Raw genomic sequence first — 20,588 nt, 5'->3', positions numbered from 1 at the left:
GTAATGCTCCTCTTTATCCCTGATAACTTTCATTGTTCTGAAGTCTGCTTTCTGAAAATAATATAGCTACTCCTACTTTCTTTTGATTAGCATTAACATGATATATCTTTCTCCATCTATTTACTTTTAATCTATATGTGTCTTTATATTTAAAGTGGGTTTCTGGTAGACAACATATAGTTGCATCTTGTTTTTTGATCCACTCTGATAATCTCTGTCTTTTAATAGGTGTATTTAGATTATTGATGTTTAAAATGACTATTGATATAGTTGGATTAATATCGACCATACTTTCTGTTTTATATTCACTGACCTTGTTCTTTGTTGCTATTTTTGTCTTCCACAATTTTTCTGCCTTTTGTACTTCTTTTATTTTTAAATTTTTTAAAATTAATTTATTTATTTATTATTTTATTTTTGGCTGCACTGGGTCTTTGTTGCTGCATGCGGGCTTTCTCTAGTTGCGGCGAACGGGGGCTACTCTTCGTTGTGGTGCGTGGGTTTCTCATTGCAGTGGCTTCTCTTGTTGCGGAGCACGGGCTTCAGTAGTTGAAGCACACAGGCTCAGTAGTTGTGGCTCGCGGGCTCTAGAGCGCAGGCTCACTAGTTGTGGTGCATGGGCTTAGTTGCTCCACAGCATGTGGGATCTTCCAAGGTGAGGGGTCGAACCTGTGTCCCCTGCATTGGCAGGCGGATTCTTAACCACTGCGCCACCAGGGAAGTCCCTGTACTTTTTTTCATTTAAAAAGATTAAAAAATTTTTTTGTACTTAAAAAAAAAGTTTTATTGGAGTATAGTTGACTTCCAATGTTGTGTTAATTGCAGGTGTACAGCATAGTGATTCAGTTATACATATACATATATTCATTCTTTTTCAGTTTCTTTTCCCATGTAGGTTATTACAAAATATTGAGTAGAGTTCCCTGTGCCATACAGTATGTCCTTGTTGGTTATCTGTTTTATATATAGCCTTTTATACTTTTAACTGAACATTTTACATGGTTCCATTTTTCTTTCCTTTCTTAGAATATTAATAATACTTTTTTAAAAAGTGGTTGCCTTAGTGTTTGCAACATACATTTATAGCTAATCCAAATCCACTTTCTTTTTTTTTTTATTATGTGCTAGACATTATTCTAAGTACTTTAATTAATTAATTAATTTGGCTGCATTGGGTCCCAGTTGTGGCACACGGGACCTTTCATTGTGGCATGCAGGCTTCTTCATTGCACACATGGGGTTCTCTCTAGTTGCAGTGCATGGGCTCTCTAGTTGTGGCGTGTGGGTCCAGTAGTTGTGGCTCACTGGCTCTCTAGTTGTGGTGCGCGGGCTTCAGAGCATGCAGGCTCAGTAGTTGTGGTGCACAGGCTCTGTAGTTGTGGCGCGTGGACTCCAGAGTGCACAGGCTCGGTAGTTGTCACACACAGACTCTCTAGTTGTGACACATGGGCTCTAAAGCATACAGGCTTGGTTGCCCCATGGCATGTGGGATCTTAGTTCTCTGACCAGGGATTGAACCTGCATCCTCTGCATTGGAAGGCAGACTCTTAACCACTGGACCACCAGGGAAGTCCCAAGTCCACTTTCAAATAACAGTATACAGCTTCACAAGTAGTGTGAGTACCTTATAATAACAAAATAATCCTAATTCTTCCCTTATGTCCCTTGTATTATTGCTGTCATTCATTTCACTTATACATAAATATTTATATAAGGTATATATATACACATAGGCATATATAATCAAATATATTGTTACTATTATTATTTTTAACAAACTGCTATATATTAGATTAATTAAGAATAAGAAAAATAAGGGACCTTCCTGGTGGTCCAGTGGTTAAGACTGTGCTCCCAAGGCAGGGGGCATGGGTTCAATCCCTGGTTGGAGAACTAACATCCTGCATGCTGCATGGTGCAGCCAAAAAAAAAAAAGAAAGAAAAGAAAAAGAAAAGTTTTTATTTTACCATCACTTATTCTTTCTCTAATGCTCTGACATATATTATTTTCATTCTCTCTGAAGAATTTTTAACATTTCTTGCAAGGCAGATCTACTGGCAATAAATTCCCTCAGCTTTCATTTTTCTAGAGAAAGTATTTCTTCTGTGCTTTTGAATGATAATTTCTCAGGGTACAGAATTCTAGACTGGTGAGTTTTCTTCTCAACACTTTAAATATTTCACCCACTCTCTTCTTGCATGTATGGTTTCTGAGAAGTCAGATGTAATTCTTATCTTTGCTCCTCTATAGGTAAAGTGCTCTTTTCCTCTGATTTCTTTCAAGATTTTCTCTTTGTCTTTGATTTTCCATAGGTTGAATATAGTATGCCTAGGTATATTTTTTTTCTGGCACTTCTTCTGCTTGTTTTTCTCTGAGCTTCCTGTATCTGCAGTTTGGTGTCTCACATTAACTTAGGGAAATTCTCAGTTATTATTGCTTCAAATATTTCTTCTGTTCCTTTCTCTTTTCTTACCCTTCTAGTGTTCCCATTTTGAGTATGTTACACCCTTTGTAGTTGTCCTATAGTTCTTGGATATTCTATTCTGTGGTTTTTTTCCAGGTTTTTTTTTTCTCTTTGCTTTTTCGTTTTGGAAGTTTCTATTGACATCTTCAAGCTTAGAGATTCTTTCCTCAGCCATGTCCAGCCTACAAATGAGCCTATCAAAGGCATTCTTCCTTCCTGTTACAGTGGTTTTGGTTCCTAATATTTCTCTTTTATTCTTTCTCAGAATTCCTCTGCTTACATTGTCTATCAGTTATTGCATGCTATCTACTTTATCCATTAGAACCCTTAGCATAAGTATAGTCAGAGTTCTGTGAAAAAAACAGAACAAATAGGGCAGATAGATAGATAAATAGATAGATAGATAGGTAGAGATACAGATACAGATATATGAGGAAACATTATAGGAATTGGCTCACATGGTTATGGAAGCCAAGAAGTCCTACAGTCTGTTGTCTGTAATCTGGAGAACCAGGAGAGCCAGTGGTATAATTCAGTCTGAGTCCAAAGTCCTGAGAATCAGGGGAACCAGTGGTGTAACTCCCAGTCTGAGGCTGAAAGCCTGATAACTGGGGGGGCCACAGGCGAAAGTCCTGGAGTCCAAAGGCCTGAGAACCAGGAGCTACAGTGTCTAAGGACAGGAGAAGATGGACATCCCAACTCAACAAGAAAGAGACAGAATCTGTCCTTCCTTCTTCCTTGTTCTATTCATGCCCTCAACAGATTGGATGATGCCTGCCTACTCTGGTGAGAGCAAATCTTCTTTATTCAGTCTACTGAATCGAATGCTAATCTCTTCCAGAAATACCCTCAGACACACCCCAAAATAATGTTTTACCAACTATGTAGTCATCCCTTAGCCCAATCTAACTGAAACATAAAATTAACCATCTCAGCATATTAATCATAGTTGTTTAAATTCCTATTCTGTTAATTCCGATAGCTCTGCCATATCTGAGTCTGATGCTTGGTCTGTCTCTTCAAACTGTGTTTTCTGCCTTTTAGCATGCCTTGGAATTTTTTTCTTGATAACCAGATGTGATGTGCTGGGTAAAAGGGACTGCAGTAAATAGACTTTTAGTATGGTGGTGAGGTGTGGGGGGAGGGGAAATATCTATAGTCCCATGAGTAGGTCTCTTGAAATTCATCAACTACAATTTAGGTTTTCCTACCTTGGCACTGGTTCCTGCAGAGGTTTCTGCGAGGTAAGTTGTGATTTTCTGTACCTGCCTGTCTGCTGTCCAGTTTGGGAGGGAGTAGTCTGCTCTGTGATGGATCCAAGGGGAGTGTTGATTTTTTGGTTTGTTTAGCTTTGTCATTGTTATTAGTATGGAGTTATGACTTCCAAGCTCCTTAGATTTTGGACCAGAATCATCTTCAGTTTTTAAGGATACTGTCAGAGCTTCCCTGGTGGCACAGTGGTTAGGAATCCGCCTGCCAGTGCAGGGGACACGGGTTCGAGTCCTGGTCTGGGAAGATCCCACATGCCGTGGAGCAACTAAGCCCATGAGCCAAAACTACTGAGCTTGTGCTCTAGAGCCCGTGAGCCACAACTACTGAGCCCAAATGCCACAAGTACTGAAGCCTAGAGCCCATGCTCTGCAACAAGAGAAGCCACCCAAGGAGAAGCCTGTGCACCACAACATAGAGTAGCCCCCGCTCGCAGCAACTCAAGAAAAGCCCCCGCACAGCAACAAAGACCAAATGCAGCCAAAAATATAAATAAATAAAATAAATATATTTATAAAGGATATTTTCACTTTTTGGCCAGTTTGCCAGTTATTTTACAGTACTTCACATATGTCATTTCATTCTCTTCTAGTTTACATCATTTCTGTGGAAATATAGAATGTCAGTCTTAAAGATAGCATATAGTTGGGTCTTCCATTTGTTTTTTTTAAATCTAGTCTGATAATCTCTGTCTTGGAGTATTTAGATCATTTACATTTGATGTAATTATTATTATGGGTGGGTCTAAATCTACCATTTTTCTATTTGTTTTCTATTAGTCCCATGTATTCTTCATTTCCTTTTTCCTCTTTTCTTGCTTTCTTTCTAATTAACTGTCTGTTTAAAAATATTCCTTTTATCTCCCCTAAAGTCTTAATACTTATACTACTTTCACATATTTTTAGTGGTTGCTTTAGGGCAGGGGTCAGCATATGGTCCATGGCCTGTTTCTTATGGCCCTCGAAGTAACAATTTTTTAAATAACAAATGCTATTTTTTAGAATACTTTTAGATTTACAGAATATTGTACAGAGTACAATTTTCCATATATCCTGTGCCCAACTTTCCCTATTACTAGCATCTTGAATTAATAACATGGTTCATTTGTTAATATTAGTGAATAATTAATAATACATTAGTCTTAACTAAAGTTCATGTTTTATTAAGATTTCCTTAATTTTTAAAAATTGTGGTGAAATACACATAACACAAAATTTACCATCTTAACCATTTTGTTTTTAATTTTGTTTTTAATTTTTATTTATTTTTGGCTGTGTTGGGTCTTTGTTGCTGGGCGTGGGCTTTCTCTCATTGTGGTGAGCAGGACCTACTCTTCGTTGCGGGGTGTGGGCTCCTCATTGCAGAGACTTCTCTTGTTGAGGAGCATGGGCTCTAGGGTGCACAGGCTTCAGCAGTTGTGGCACACGTGTTCTAGAGCAGCTCAGTAGCTATGATGCACAGGCTTAGTTACTCCACAGCATGTGGGATCTTCCCGGACCAGGGATCGAACCCGTGTCCCCTGCATTGGCAGGCGGATTCTTAACCACTGCACCACCAGGGAAGTCCCCATCTTAACCATTATAAACTGTTCAGTTCAGTAGTGTTAAGTATATTCACATCATTATGCAACCAATCTCCAGAACTCTTTTCATCTTGCAAAACTGAAACTCTCTACCCATTAAACAATTCCCCAGTTCCCCTCCCCCCAGCCCCGTCAACCACCATTTTTCTTTCTGTTTCAATGAACTGGACTACTCTAGACATCTCATATGAATGGAGTAATAAAGTATTTGCCTTTTGTGACCTGTTTGTTTCACTTAGCATAATGCCCTCAAGGTTCATCCATGTTGCAGCATGTGTCAGAATTTCTTTCCTTTTTAAGGCTGGATAATATTCCATTGCATGTATATACCACATTTTGTTTATCCATTCATCTGTCAATGGACACTTTTGTTTATCCATTCAACTGTCACCTACATTTTACCTAATGTCCTTTTTCTGTTCCAGGATCCAATCCAGGATACCACATTGCATTTAATCATCATGTTTTCTCAGGCTCCTTTTAGTGATTACACTTTCTCAGACTTTTTTTTTTTAACTGACCTTGACAGTTTTGAGTAGTACCAGTCAGATATTTTGTATAATATCTCTCTATTAGGATTTTTTTGATGTTTTTCTCATGCTTTGACTAGAGTTATAGGTTTTCTGAAGGAAGACCACAGAGGTAAAGTGCCATTTTTATCACATCATATAAAGGGTGCATACAGTCAACATGAATTATCACTGTTGCTATTGACCTTGATCACCTGGTTGGGGCAGTGTTTGTCACGTTTCTCTAAAATTACCCTACTCATCCCTTTCCATAGTGGACTGTTTGGACGGAAGTCACTATGCCCAGTCCGCATTTAAGGAGTAAGAAGTTATGTCCACCTCCTTCAGAGGTATCTACGTAAATTATTGGGGGTTCTTTTGCCTGGGAGGTTTGTTAAGAATGTTTTTTACATTTTTTATAGTTTGAAAAAATTCAAAAGAGGATTTTGTGATATAAGAAAATAGTTTGAAACTCAGATTTCAGAATCTACAAATAAGATTTTATAGGAACACAGTCGTGTTCACTCATTTACATATTGTCCAAGGCTACATTCATGCTACAACAGCAGGGTTATCAGTTGCAATAGAGACTGTGTGGCCTTCAACATCTAAAATATTTACTATCTGGCCCTTTACAGAAAAATTTTGCTGACCTATGCTCTAAGGTTTAAAATAGGCATCTTTAACCTATCAGTTTTCCGTCACATAGTAACATTATATCACTTTATGTAAAAGTTAGAAATGTAAAGTATTGGGTTGGCTAGAAAGTTCGTTCAGGTTTTTCCATAAGATGTTACAGAAAAACCTGAACGAACTTTCTGGCCAACCCGATAGTGTAGTCCCATTTCCCCTTCCAATTCTTTGTGTCATTGTTGTTATACATTTTATTTCTATATATGTTATAAACCCCACAGTACATTGTTATCCTTTTTGCTTTAATTAGTCAATTATGTTTAAACAATTTTTAAATAAGAAAAATATATTTTTTATTTATCTACATATTTTCCATTTCTAGTTCTATTCATTCCTTTGTGTAGATCCAAGTTTTCATCTAGTATGTTCCTTCTGCCTGAAAAACTTTCTTTAATATTTTTTATTGTGTAGGTCAACTGGTGATGAATTCTCTCACATTTTTGTGGGTGTGTGAAAAATTTCACTTTCATTTTAAGGATATTTTCACTGAGTTTAGAGACCTGTTGATAGTCCCTTTACCCCCACAACTTTAACAATTGTATTCTACTGTCTTCTGGCTTGTATAGTCTCTCACAATAAGTCTATGACAATTTTATCTTTGTGCCTCAGTATGTAGTGTCCCTTTTACCATCTGCCTTTTTAAAAGATTTTCTCATTGTCACACATTTTCAGCAATTTGATTACAATGGACCTCACTGTCTGTTTTGTGTCTTTATGGGAGGTGTTGTTTTTCTTGGATCTTTCAGTTTCTAGCTTTTGTCAAATTTGGAAAAATTTAGTCGCTATTATTCTGTTTTCCCCTCTATTTCTGGACTTCAACTACAAGTATGTTAGAGCACTTGATAACCTCCCATAGGTAACTGTGGTTCTCTTACATTTTCAGTGTGCTTCTTTTATATCTGTCTGTGCTTCCTTTCAGAAATGTTGATATATATCTTTATATAGCTTCAAGTTTACTGATCTTTCCTTCTACAATGTCTAATCTACTGTTAGTCTCATCCATTCAAAATACATTCAAAACACACTAAGATTTTATACTTTTCATCTCTAGGACTTCACTTTGTCAGTCTTATGGTTGTTTCTTGGAAGTAATGTGCCTTTATTCTCTTGGTGTTTTTAAGATTTTTCTCTTTAAAAAATCTCCCTTGGGCTTCCCTGGTGGCGCAGTGGTTGAGAGTCCGCCTGCCGATTCAGGGGACACGGGTTCGTGCCCCGGTCCGGGAAGATCCCACATGCCGCAGAGCGGCTGGGCCTGTGAGCCATGGCCGCTGAGCCTGCGCGTCCGGAGCCTGTGCTCCGCAATGGGAGAGGCCACAACAGTGAGAGGCCCGCGTACCGCAAAAAAAAAAAAAAAAAAATCAGGAAATTAACATTAGCACACTCCTGCCCTCTAATCCACAGACTCCATTCAACTTTCACCAGTGGTCCCAGTGATATCTTTATAGCAAAAGGATCCAGTACAGAATCACATGTTACATTTGGTTCTCAGGTGTGTCCAGTCTCTTTCAATATGGAACAGTTCTTCCATCCTTTCTGCATTTTAAAGACACTTTTGCAGGTTATAGGCCAGTTGCTTTGTAGACTATCTTATTTGGGCTTGTCCAGAGTTTCCTCATGGTTAGATTCAGGTTATGTGTTTGTGCAAGAATATCACAGAAGTGATGCTGTGTCTCTCTCATTTCATCCTATCAGGTGATGCATGATTTTAATTTGTCTCATTACCGTTGACCTTCCCTTTGATCATTTGATTAAATTGGTGTCTGCCAGGCTTCTCCACTGTACCACTGTAAAGTTACTCTTTTTTTCCCTTATAATTATTTTGTGGCAACATGCTTTGAAAATATGTAAATATCCCATTCCTCCACAAACTTTCTGTGTATTTATTTTTTATGTCAGTATGGAGTCTTGAATTCCTATTTTATTCCTATTTTATTCAGTGATAATACATTAATATAATTTACTTTAATGCTCAAATTATCCATATCCAGCCAATGGAAGTCCCTTCCAGCTGGCTTCTGTATTCTTTTGAAAAGTCTCCAGCATCTTTTGAGTAATAAAGACAGCTTTACTGAGGCATAATTTACCATACAATTCACTCATTTTAAGTGTAAAATTTAATGAGTTTTAGCATATTCACAGATATGTTACACCACCACCACAGTCCATTTTAAAACATTTTCATCATTTCAAAAATAAACCGCATAACCTTTAGCAATCATCCCCGTATCCTCCCATCCCCACTTCAGCCCTTGGCAACCATTAATTAATCGACTTTGTCTCTCTGTACATTTGCCTATTCTGGATTTTCATATGAATGCAATCATACAATATGTGGTCTCTGTGACTGGCTTCTTTTACTTAGCATAATGTTTTAGAGGCTCATCCAAGTCGTAGCATGTATAATTACTTCATTCCTTTTCATGGCTGACTAATACCTCATTGTATGGATATACCACATTTTGTTGAACTGTTCATCAGTTGATGGGCATTGGATTGTTTCCATCTTTTGGCTATTGTGAATAGTATTGCTATTAATATTCAAGTACAAGTTTTTGTGTGGACATATGTTTTCATTTCTCTTGGGTATACTTCCTAATGGAATTGCTGGGTCATATGGTAACTCTGTTTAATCATCTCTGAGTACTTTACTTTCTGGCACAAGATGATCCAGGCTTATCTTGTATTTTCCCTGCTCCAATTCTGTAATCAGCCGTTTCTCCAAGGAACCCCGGCTCCTTTTAGTGGACAGTGGTAGTTAGAAATTAAGACGTGGGGACATCCCTGGTGGCACAGTGGATAAGACTCCATGCTCCCAATGCAGGGAGCCTGGGTTCAATCCCTGGTCAGAGAACTAGATCCCACATGCATGCCGCAACTAAAGGAGCCGGCGAGCCGCAACTAAGACCTGGTGCAATTAAATAAATAGATATTTTTAAAAATTCAGACGTGGGTGCTAGTTATGCTCATTATTATTAAGATGTAACTGTTTCAGGCCCTCTCAGTGAATAAGCTGGGAAATATATGTATGTATTGAAGAGAAACATAAGTGTACATGCATTGACACATACATGCACAATATAAACATCTACATACACACACAGCAACATTTATTTCTGTATCTATTTATTTTGAAAGTCGTAAGTGCTCACTCCTACCTCCAATTCCAATCCACAGGGTTCATTCTAGTTTTTCCTTTTCCATGTTTACAACAGTTTTCGCCAACAGTGAGAAACCTAGTCCATTCTCTCAACAAATTCCCTTATTGGGTCCGTCCTACTGTGGGTAACCCATATTCTGTTGCCCCCGCTCGCCACCTCACACAGACCCCCGCTCAGCCCTCCTGGGCTCTGACACCCTGCCTCAGGCCACCCACAGCACCCCTTCCCCCCACATGAATGCGCTTTTCACCCCACCAAGCTCTGACACCCTCCCAAGCTCCCCTGTGGACACCCTGCCCCACCCCTCTAGGGGTGCCCTTCTCACCCCGTGACTCTACTTCCTGGTGCTTGGCCACCCTGGTCAGATGCCCTCTTCACCCCCTCAGGGTGTAGTCTGCCCTACTGAGCTCTACCCTACATGGACATCCTCCTTATCTTGACCTGGCTGCCATCCTGCTTAGATGCTCTTGTTTCTCTGTTGCAGCTCTGACACTGGGCCAGCCTGTCTGCCCACATGACTGAGCTTTGACTGATTCTGTCTCTTGTCTCTGTCTCTCTCTGTCTGTCTGCTCTGACTCTCCTCCATTGGAGACACCCTCCTTACTTCACCTGAGCTCCCAAACCATGTGCTGGGCCACTGCATCCCTCCCCACCCCCCACCCCGGGGATGCCTGCCTTGCTTGGCCCATCTAAAGGCTTCTGCACTGAACTGTTCTTGAATGGAAGGGAACAAAAGGGAAGAGAAAATAAAAAGAACGAGTCGGGGAGGTTGGGGAGGAAGAAGAGTAGGAGGAAGAGGAAGAGAGCTGCCTGGCAGTATTTTGTTGAAAGGTGGACCTTGTACGTGACAGGTTGTAGAGGTTCCCATGGTCATTGCCTCTTCCTCAGAGAATTTCATTTCCTTCTGGCAGCCAAAGTACAGGTAAATCGTCTCGATGCAATGAAGCTGGTCTAGTTTGCCCTTATTTCTGGGTGTGGCCCTCTCTAGGGTCTCAGTTGGAAGCCAGTTTGAGCAGGCTGAGGGACGGATGGAAGCTCTTCCAAGAAGTGCAGCTGGGAAGAGGAGGAGAGAGTCAAGGTGACTGGGGTTTCAGGAGTGAAGGAGGGGGAGAGACACTGGGGTGCATTTGCGGGCAGAGGGGAAGGAGGCGGCCAAGTGGAAGGTGAGGACAGCACCAGGAGAGCAAGGGGTGGAGGGGCGGGACGGTGGGCCCTTGGCTTGGGGACGGTGGGCTTTGGACTCAAGGGGACACCGCCAGGTGCCCGCCAGGTGTACGGGAGGCCAGGTGGGACACGACCTGCGTGTCTGCGGGGCTGCGGTTTCCTGGAGTAGCTGGAGATGTGGTCCCTACAGAGGGGGGCAGCCGTGGCGGGGAGAGGTGTGGAGAAGGAATGGGACGCAGTGGGGGGACTGCGACTCAGGGAGGGGAGGGAGTTTAGTGGGGAGGGAGCTCAATGAGAGGGAGGGGGCTGGGAGGGAGGGGGGCTTTTTAAGCAGGAGGGGCCCAGAGGTCTCATTTCTTTGTCTAGACGGGGAGCACCTGAGAGCAGGGACTGTCCCTTCCCTTCTGACAATGCCCCCCCACCCCCGGCCACCACCGCCACCACCACCACCTGAATTCAGCGTGGGGAAGGGACCACGCGGCCTCTCTGCTCTTTCTTTCCCAGGGCCGGGGTGCCGAGCCACAGGCTGTCTGCCTCACAGTGGGTGTGGGGAAGCGAGGGTCCTCCCCGTCGCTTCCCAGCTAAACCTTTCGCCCCTGGGGTCCTAGAGCAGGTGGGTGTCCTGGGTGGAGGGCGGCAGTGGGCATAGGGAAGGGGCCGGGGGCTCGCCCTCCCCTTTCCTCCGCGGGGGCAGGCGGGGGCCGGCAGCCCCAGGCTGGCTTTGTTTCTCATTTTGCTCTTGGCTCTTCCGGTGGAAAAACCGAAGCGCTCCCCTTGGTACAGCTGAGGTGGAGACGGTGAGCCTGGCTGGGAGGCTGCCCTGGCAGGGAAGCTGAGGGGCAGGAGGGGCCTGGCTGGGGACAGACTGCCCACCCTACCACCCCCTCTGCTTCTACGTGGCTCTCCAGGCCCAGGGCTAAGCCTTGAGTCTGAGGTGTAGGGGGCTGGGGCCTGGGAGGAGACAAGCTCTGGGCTTGGGCTCAGTCTCAGGCCCAGAGCACCCTCTCTGCCAAGGCTGTTCCCAGAACGGTCTCCAAAGGGGGATTTAAAGTCCCCCTGGAGTTCTAGAGGGAACCACTGGGAAGCTGCAGCAGTTGGGATTTGAGTCAGACTGGGACAGGCTTTCTCCCCTCACAGGGGTTTTTCCTAAGGTAGAGGCAAACGGCGTGCTCAGAGCATTTCCTGAACACCTGAGGATGTGGTGGAGGCCTTTCTGTACATTATCCGTGTCACCTTCACCACCACCCCAAGGTCAGCATTAGCTGTCCCCATTTTACAAGCGAGGAACCTGAGGCTCCAAGAAGTCAAGAGTTGCAGAGTCTCGAAGTGGCCAAGGCAGGATTGAAACCCAAGTGTTTGGCTCATTGGATGATGCTCTTTCCCCAACACTGGGAATACTGGAGAGCCTTCCTCCCCAGGGCCCGGAGCCCCCAAGCAGCTCCCTGATGGGCTGCCCAGTCAGAGAAAGAGCTCAGGGATGCTGGCATCCCTGAAGTGCTTTGGGCCGTGCCTCCGTCTCAGCACAGCCCATAGTCTCTCCTACTGTCCCCAGCTCCTCATTTGGCTGTGAGATGCCTGGGGGGATCTCCCCGCATCCGTCCTCCTGTAGAGCTAGCGCCACCCCCACTCCATTTTTCCTGCCGCCCCAGGCCCTGGCCCCAGCCTCCTCTCTCCAGCCTGATGGAAAGGGGAGCCCAGAGAGGAGCCCAACCACTTTCCCTCTGGAATCTGCTGCCTCGGCTCTCAGATGGAGAAACCATCTGGAGTGTATTATGGGCAGTGGAGAAAGCTGAGAGCAGGAAAATGTGAGTTGGCCCCAGCGGCGGCTCCTGTCTGCAGGAAGAGGGGGCTCAGTGCTCTTCAGGGGATGGGCCAGCAGCTGCCCCCACCTCCCCAGTCCCTGGAAGAGGCAGATAAGAGATGTGCAGGAGAGGGTGGTCTGGGGAAGGCAGGGCCCAGGCCTCCAGACACCTCTGTAGAGCCCAGTTTGAAACTGCTGATCTTATCCACTTCCCATTTCACAGATGAGACCGAGGTCCAGAGAGGGATAGTGACTTCCCCAGGGTCACACAGCAAGTCATGAGGGAAAGATTGGAATTAGAACACTTCCACGTATACGCACGCACCAGGGGACATCAGAAGTGCCCGGAGTCAGGGTGGAGGACAAAAGTGGGGGCGAGGATGCAGGGTCTAGGCTGGACGATCTGCCTCTCCCTCAGCTTCACATGAGTGAAGCCAAGGAGCAAAGGCCAGTGCGAACAGGAAGATACATCCTTCATCCTTTGGGGGTCTTCATTCCCTTCCCACTCCTGCCCCACACGCCACCTGATCCTTGAGGCTGGCCTGGTCCTGGGGTCGGGGCTTCTAGGCTCTTCCTCTGGCTCCCAGGAGCCCCCTCCCCCAAGCGGGGCCCCAGCTCCAGACGTGGCAGGGCGAGCAGGAGTGAGGTTTCTCCGCTCCCTTCCAAGTGCTGTGCTGGCGGCTCCCGAAATAAAAATCAAATGTGGGCTTGGCAGAGAGCGCGGGGTGGGATGAGCTGCAGCCGACAGCACTGGGGCTTCATTCTTTCCATTGTAACTTCACCTCCTAACCTCTGGCATTTTAATTATTCTCCTACCCACTTGCTCTCCCTGGGCCAGAGGGTGAGCTCACCCTTTCCTCTAGCCTGAGAGGGGGCAGCTGCTGCCTGGACCCCCAGGCTGCTCCCGGGAAGCTCGGTGGGGCCGGGCTTGCCGCTCCCTCCTGCTTCTGCAGTCCCTGAGGGGCGGCCAGCCTGGCACCTAAGGCTCCATGTGTGAATCATTAAGTCTTCACACCCACTGCTCCATTTAACGGTGGCCACTCTCTTAAGCTGCGGCATCACCGGCTCAGTGTGCACAGAGCAGGGCCTAGGACCTGGACTGGTGGCTCCTGGTTCTGCGCTCTTTCCAAACCCAGGAAAAGGGCAAGAAAAGCTCAGACTTGGTCACTTGCCTCATCTCCCAGAATGTCCAAATTCTCCCCAATGGTAAGTGATTTAAAGCATTATTTTGATATTAAAACATACAAGGGGGGACTTCCCTGGTGGCACAGTGGTTAAGAATCCACCTGCCAGTGTGGGGGGCATGGGCTCAATTCCCTGGTCTGGGAAGATCCCACATGCCACGGAGCAGCTAAGCCCCTGCACCACAACTACTGAGCCTGCGCTCTAGAGCCCACGAGCCGCAACTACTGAGCCTGTGGGCTACAACTACTGAAGCCCGCGCGCCTAGAGCCTGTGCTCCACGATGAGAGAAGCCACCTCAGTGAGAAGGCTGTGCACCACAATGAAGCGTAGCCCCTGCTTGCTGCAACTAGAGAAAGCCCGTGTGCAGCAACGAAAACCCAATACAACCAAAAATAAATAAATAAATAAATTAAGAAAAAACATACAGGGACATAGTATGGGGTAAGAAGTAAAATGTCTCTGAGTTTTTAAGGTAGAAAACAAGTTCTCAAAGATCTCTGCTTGAAGCTGTCTGTAGACACCAGGCAGCAGCAGCTTCTCCCTGGGCCTGGCCATGAACTGGGGTGAGATGCTGGTCATATCTATTAGTGGCATTTGTTTGGACCCCAGGCTGCCACTAAAGATGCTGGTGAGTGCTGGTAGGCAGCCTTGGCCCACCGTGGGAGGCAGAGGCCTTCTCCTACCTCCAGGCCCGGAGCTGCAGCTCTCTGCTGATTCTGTGTGTCTCCTGGGCAGGCCAGCTTCCACAAGGCAAGCAGCACAGGTGGGGGACAGCCTCAACTCTGACCCCAGAGCCAGCACCCCAGCACCGTTAACCAAGGCCTCCTGCTCCATCCCCAAATCCTGGAACCTCTCCCACCTCATGGCCTTCAGAGGCCCAGCCCGGTGAGGGGGTGGGGAGGGCGGGGGCAGGGAGGCAACCCTCGGTCTTCTTCCTTCCTGCCCTGTAAGTCTCCCCTGAATGAATATTCCATCTACGGAACTATGCCTGCACAAGGCCTTGTGGGCAGTTACAGTCTCCACTCTAGTGGAGCTTCCAGAAGTAGAGTGATGCGCTATTCAATGCGACGAGTTCTTTGATGGGGGAAAGTAAGGCTCTGGCAGCCCCTGGAAGGGGATTTCTGGCCCAAGCTCAGGAGGAGGGCATCAGGGAAGACTTCCCAGAGTCCGGTGACGACCAGGATGGGAGGGAAGTTGTAACTAGAAGTTTCAAGCAGAGGGAACAGCACCTGCAAAGAGGCCAGTCGTGAGAGCAAGCCGAGTGCGGGGCCCACAGGAGTGTAGATGCTGCGAGGAGTCAGGGAGCTGCCGGAGTACTTGGAGTGAAGAGGGGGTGGGATGACATGACCAAGCTTGGGGTTCAGGACGGTTTCCAGACGAAGTGTGGAGGACTGGCTGGAAAGTGATCAGAGTGGAGGTGGGGCGGTGAATAAGAGGCCGCCACAGAGGTCCAGGTGGGACGTGACAGTAGCTGGTGGCAGTGGCGTGGAAAGGGATGGCTGAATTGATCAATTTGAGAGTAGAAGTCACAGGACTTGGTGACCAACTGGCAGGAGGATAAGAGCTGGTTCGCACATCTGGCTGAGTGGTTTACTGTTGAACATGGTGACCATGAAATACCTGTTGGGATCCAAGGGGAACTCCCACTAGGGCCCCTGGAGAAAGTATGCAGAGAAGAGGCCAGGCCCAAACCCGAGGGGAGATGCAGAAGGCAGAACCTACAAAGGAGCTGGAGAGGGCTTCCCTGGTGGCGCAGTGGTTGGGAGTCCGCCTGCCGATGCAGGGGACGTGGGTTCGTGCCCCGGTCTGGGAAGATCCCACGTGCCGCGGAGCGGCTGCGCCTGTGAGCCATGGCCGCTGAGCCTGCGCGTCCGGAGCCTGTGCTCCGCAACGGGAGAGGCCACAACAGAGAGAGGCCCGCGTACCGCAAAAAAAAAAAAAAAAAGAAAAAAAAGAAAAAAGGAGCTGGAGAAGGAGTAACCAGAGAGGTAGGAGGGAAATCAGGAGAGTAAGGGGTCGCCAAATCTCCCAAGGGGCTTCCTAAAGGAAGCATGGCCAACAGCGTCAGTGGTCACAGAGATGAGGTGGGATGAGACCTGAGAAGGGACGTGTGGTCTAGGGACCAAGGGGCTTTTGGTCCCTCACCCATCTCTGTCCTGTCTCCCCTCTCTCTGTCCCACAGCCTCCCCCGTCTCTGATGACCAGCCTCCCCCAGCCTCAGTGCCCCCTCAACCCTTCCCCACATGGCTTCCTTCACCTCACTCTTTCTCTCTGACCAGAAGAAGGCCCAACATCCTTCTAAGGGAACCTTCGTGTCACCCCAACCCCCCTTGGGTCTTTGTTGTCCTTCTGGCTCTGGAAATCACACCCCACCACCAAGAACAACAACCATCACATATACTTCTCACCAGAGAAGCACCCAGAGCTCTTAGAAGCTGGGGCAGAGAGGAGCACACACCTGCATCTGGCCGCTGGGGCAGCTCCCTGCCTCTTCTGATTGAGCCCCCATGGGGTGCCAGGCTCCAGAACGGCTCCAGGCAAGCCTGACTCCCAGGCCTTATGGTCTAAAGCAGAGAGAAGCAATGACCCTGGCCAACGTATGCAGTGACAGGACAGGTACAGAGAACCAGCTATGTTAAATACAGCAGAGAGATCCAAGCAGGTTTCATGGAGGAGGTGACTCTGGGTAGGACCTTGAAAGACTAGCAGGATTTGGTCAAGTGGCAATGGGAGCCAAAGGGGTTGCAGGAGGAGGGGATGTAAGGGGTGCCCAACATTCGGGGGGCAGCCAATAGCTCAGGGTGGCTGGCGGCCCCAAACAGTAGGCCCAGAGCGGGCAGGAGGCTGCAAGGTGAAGGGGCCCAGAATGCCAAGGGAAAAGACCTCATACTTTGTCCACTGCTGCCTCTTGATCCAGGGCTTTCCGATCAGACACAGTTTCCCTGTTCATTCATTCATTCATTTGGGAGATGTTTACTGAGCTCCTACCCTGTGCTAAGCAAGTGCTGAAGATACTTTGAGGGACAGGATAAAGCCCCTGCCAGGACAGAGCTTAAGTACCAGGAAGAAACACAGACTAGAAAGTTGTAAACAAATAAAGGTTGAAAAGAAAACAATGACTGGTCACTCTGAAAGGAGAGCCTGTGTGCTGCCTCCCCTCAGACTGAGGGCTCCCGAGGGCAGAGCCGGTGTCTCCGCCAGCACACTGGGAGCCCAGCACCCTGGGGAAGGACAGAGAATGGAGCATCTCGGAGCAAGAGCTGACGTGGCTCAGAAACCTCCCAGGAACGGCTGCGTCCCCAGCCCAAGGACCCTCCAGCAGGGACTGGCCATCATCCCTTCCCTCAACCATCAGCTGCTTCTGGTGCCTGGTGGTGTGAGGAGGGCTGGGACCCATGACCTGGAGCCCCAGGCCTTGGAGGAGACTGCACACCACCGCCTGCTGCTGGACGAGGCGGGCCCAGAGGGGTCTGTGAGGGCCTCCGCGGGGTCGACCCAGGGAGAGAGGGCAGGGGATTCTCAGAAAGGACCCTCTTCCCAGGCAGGCCCAAGTGGGAGGGCTTCCCTCTCCTCCTCCCCGTCCAACCCCCACCCCATTAAACCCTTAAATTAACCTCAGCCCCACCCGCAGCTGGAAAGAGTGCCCCAGAATAATCCTAAATTACATGCTGCCTGGGGGCAACCACAGCTCTCCTTCCTCCCTCTCCAGCAAGCAGACCCGCCCTACCCGATGCTGGGGGGCCTCCCCCCAATGGGCTATTTATACAGCTCCCCGCTTTGCTGTCTGGCCTCCTTGTCCTTGGGTGAGGCCCAAGCAGGCTACGCCGCTCTCCCGGGAGGTGGAAGCCGGTAGGGAGGCTGTGAGATTCTCCAGGCCTGACAGGACCATGGGGATATAATTTGTCGTCCAAATCAGGGTGCTTTGGGGCGCTGCTAAGAACTACACCTAAGCAACGGCATACATCTGTCCTGTCCTGTGTACACCGGGCATCTGGTCACGTAGAAATGCAGCCCAGCCTCCAGCCTCCTAGAGCACTGCCTTCCCAGGGATGAGAGAGAGAGAGAGGGAGGGAGAGAGAGGCAGCAAGCACTGCCTTTACCCCCTGCTTGCCTAGGGGAGCAGCTCTAAATACAGGGCACCCCCCCCCATACACACCACCTGACAGGGGCAAGAGTGGTCCCGGCTCCGAGGACCCCGGACATAAAGGGGGTCTGGGGGAGGGCCTGGGCCAAGAAAGGGGGGAGCTGGACGTGGCTCTTTGGAGACCATGGGCTTAGGACAAGGACTTCCCTGGACAAAGCCACCGTCCACACTGGGAACCTGGCTCCAGACACTGGGGCTGCTCCCCTCAAGCAGTAGAGATGGGAGGGGAGGGAAGAGGCAAGAGAGGAGAGAGTGGGAGAGAGACGTGCGCACCGAGGTGGGTAATGACAGAGGAAGGGCGGGGAGCTTCCGGAGCCCCGTCTCTACCGCGTGGCACCCGTGGGCCTGGACGTCTACCCCCGGGCCACTGCCCCCGGCTCCTCGGCCCCTCTCCCCTGCTCTCCAGGGGGATGGGTGAAAGGCCTGCCGCCTGCCTCAGGACGGGGGACCCTCCTCCACGCCCCGCCATGTCCCCTCTCCACTCCCCCAGAGACCCAGCCTTCACCGGCCCCTCCGGCCCCTCGGGGAGGCATCGATGCGGCTGAGGCTCCTCCTCTCGCCTCAGTTGCCCTGTGGAGGTGGGCAGCGGTGAGTCCAGAGAGAGGGCAGAGACATAAGTGTCCCCATCTCACTTGGACCCAGCCCCAGAGGAGGTGGGGGGACAGGAGCTGAGAGCAAGGAGGGAGGGAAGGCGGGAGGAAATGGAGAGGCTGGGAGAGCCCGGAAAGGAGCTGGCTTCAGGCCTGGGTCTCGGGAGGAGGGAGCGTGGTGGCCCAGGGACTGAGCGGAGGGGTCTTGCCGACTGGAGGACCGTGGACACATCCGAGTTCCCATCTCATGCGGGTGATTTAGGGGACAGGGCTCACCCTCTCCGGGCTTCACCGACAGGTTGTGAAGAGGGAACAGGACAGCACGCGATGAGCTGACTGAGCCCCAGTCACCTCCGAGGGGATCTTTTCATTCACAAGGAAAGTGGGTGCCGACAGCCGGGGGGAGCAGCGGGCTGGGGTTGCTGCCTGAGAGGGGGGCGAGGACCTGGGGGGTCCAGAGGTGCCCAGGCATACCTGACCGGGGCTCCAACAGCCCTCCTTAGAGGTGGCAACTTGTCTCCCTATTAAACTTGATTATCCGTCTGTGCGCCGCTAGGTCCCCATGACCCCCAGCTGCCCAGAAAACACTGTTTATGGGGCCTGAGGCTCAGACCTGTCATTTAGCTGGAAGAGGCAACCCAAGCCACAGTGAGCCTTATGTGCAGAAGCATTGCTCAACTCACGCCGGCACCAGCCCAGACACTTAGTGCCCTGTTTACCCTGGCATGGGCAGCTGGCACAGGTGGGGCTCTCCAGGGAGCTCCAGAGGCCCAGCCAGCAGACCTTCCTGGAGGCCAAAGAGGAGGCCAGGACAGCTGCTCTGTGGAGCTGAGGGAGGGGTGCACGGAGAGGCACCTAGCCCAGCTGCACACCTGGTCCTCGCGCTTCAGCCCACAAGGTGCCAGCCACCCGCCCCCCTCCCCAATCCCAAGCTCAGTGGCCTCTCAGCTGCCCTGCCAGAGGAGAAGAGGCGACCACACGGGCCAGGCCCAGTAGGAGAAACTGCAGCTCCGAGGGTTCTGGAAACTCCCCAAAAGCGCCCCCAGGAAGTCGGGGAGGCTGGAAGAGGTGAAGGAAGCCCCAGGACTCTGGAGCCCTGGTCGAGTGTGCCTGACACTTCTTGACTCCCCAGGTCCCAGGGACCCACCCTCAGCACTGAAAGGCACACATGGCTTCACTCAAGTGTGCACCATCACAACCCCCTGCTCCGCGTCCCCCTCCACCCTGCCAATACTACACAGATGCTGTCTCCACATTCTTTCTCTATCAGACGGACCACAGGGACCGTGTCCCACAGCCTGCCACGCCCAGCATGCACATAACCTTCTAAGACCCAGCTCATAACACAGCTTATAGGAGTCAGACACAAAGATGCTCACCCCAAGATCCCCCTCCCCATGTGTAACCCACACTCCCGAAATGAGGACACACACACACACAGCGTCCTCTGTACCCCCCTTCCAGCTACCCACACCCACACCAAGCGAAACTGAGGGGTTCTAACGCTTCGGTCCTGAGCTTCCCCCTGCCCGCATCCCCGTCCCCCGATCCCCTCTGTCTGCCCCCCACCTTCAGCTTCTCTCTCTCCAGGCGATGGGCGACCCCCTAGCTGGGCCCCTTGCTCTGAGGCCTCCTCTCTCCTCTCCCCCTCTGGCAATGAGGGCTGCATATCTGGGCAGCTACCACTCCACCGGCCTGCAGGCTTCAGGGGGCGGGGGGCTCCAGAAGAAGGGGGGAGCAGCTGGCAGTTGCTCGGGGGGGCTCCCTTCCCTCCGCTCACCACCCCCCACAATGCATCGCCCACCCCTCCCCGTTCCAGGCTGAGTCATCCCTACATCTGGAGCCTCAGCACATCTGGAAGAGCTACAGCCTGTGCAGGCAGCTCCACGTGGACACCCCTCCCCCCTACTGCCACTCATCCCCACCCCTCCTAGCAGCTGGGTTCCGGCCCCTCAACCCCACCTGGGCCAGGTGCCTGGTCACCTAGCAGGCAGGCGGGCACACCAGCGCCAGCCTCTGAGACGGACA

Source organism: Hyperoodon ampullatus (assembly GCF_949752795.1).
Source record: "Hyperoodon ampullatus genome assembly, chromosome: 19".
Lineage (NCBI taxonomy): Eukaryota > Metazoa > Chordata > Mammalia > Artiodactyla > Ziphiidae > Hyperoodon > Hyperoodon ampullatus.
This window is presented reverse-complemented; position numbering follows the sequence as displayed.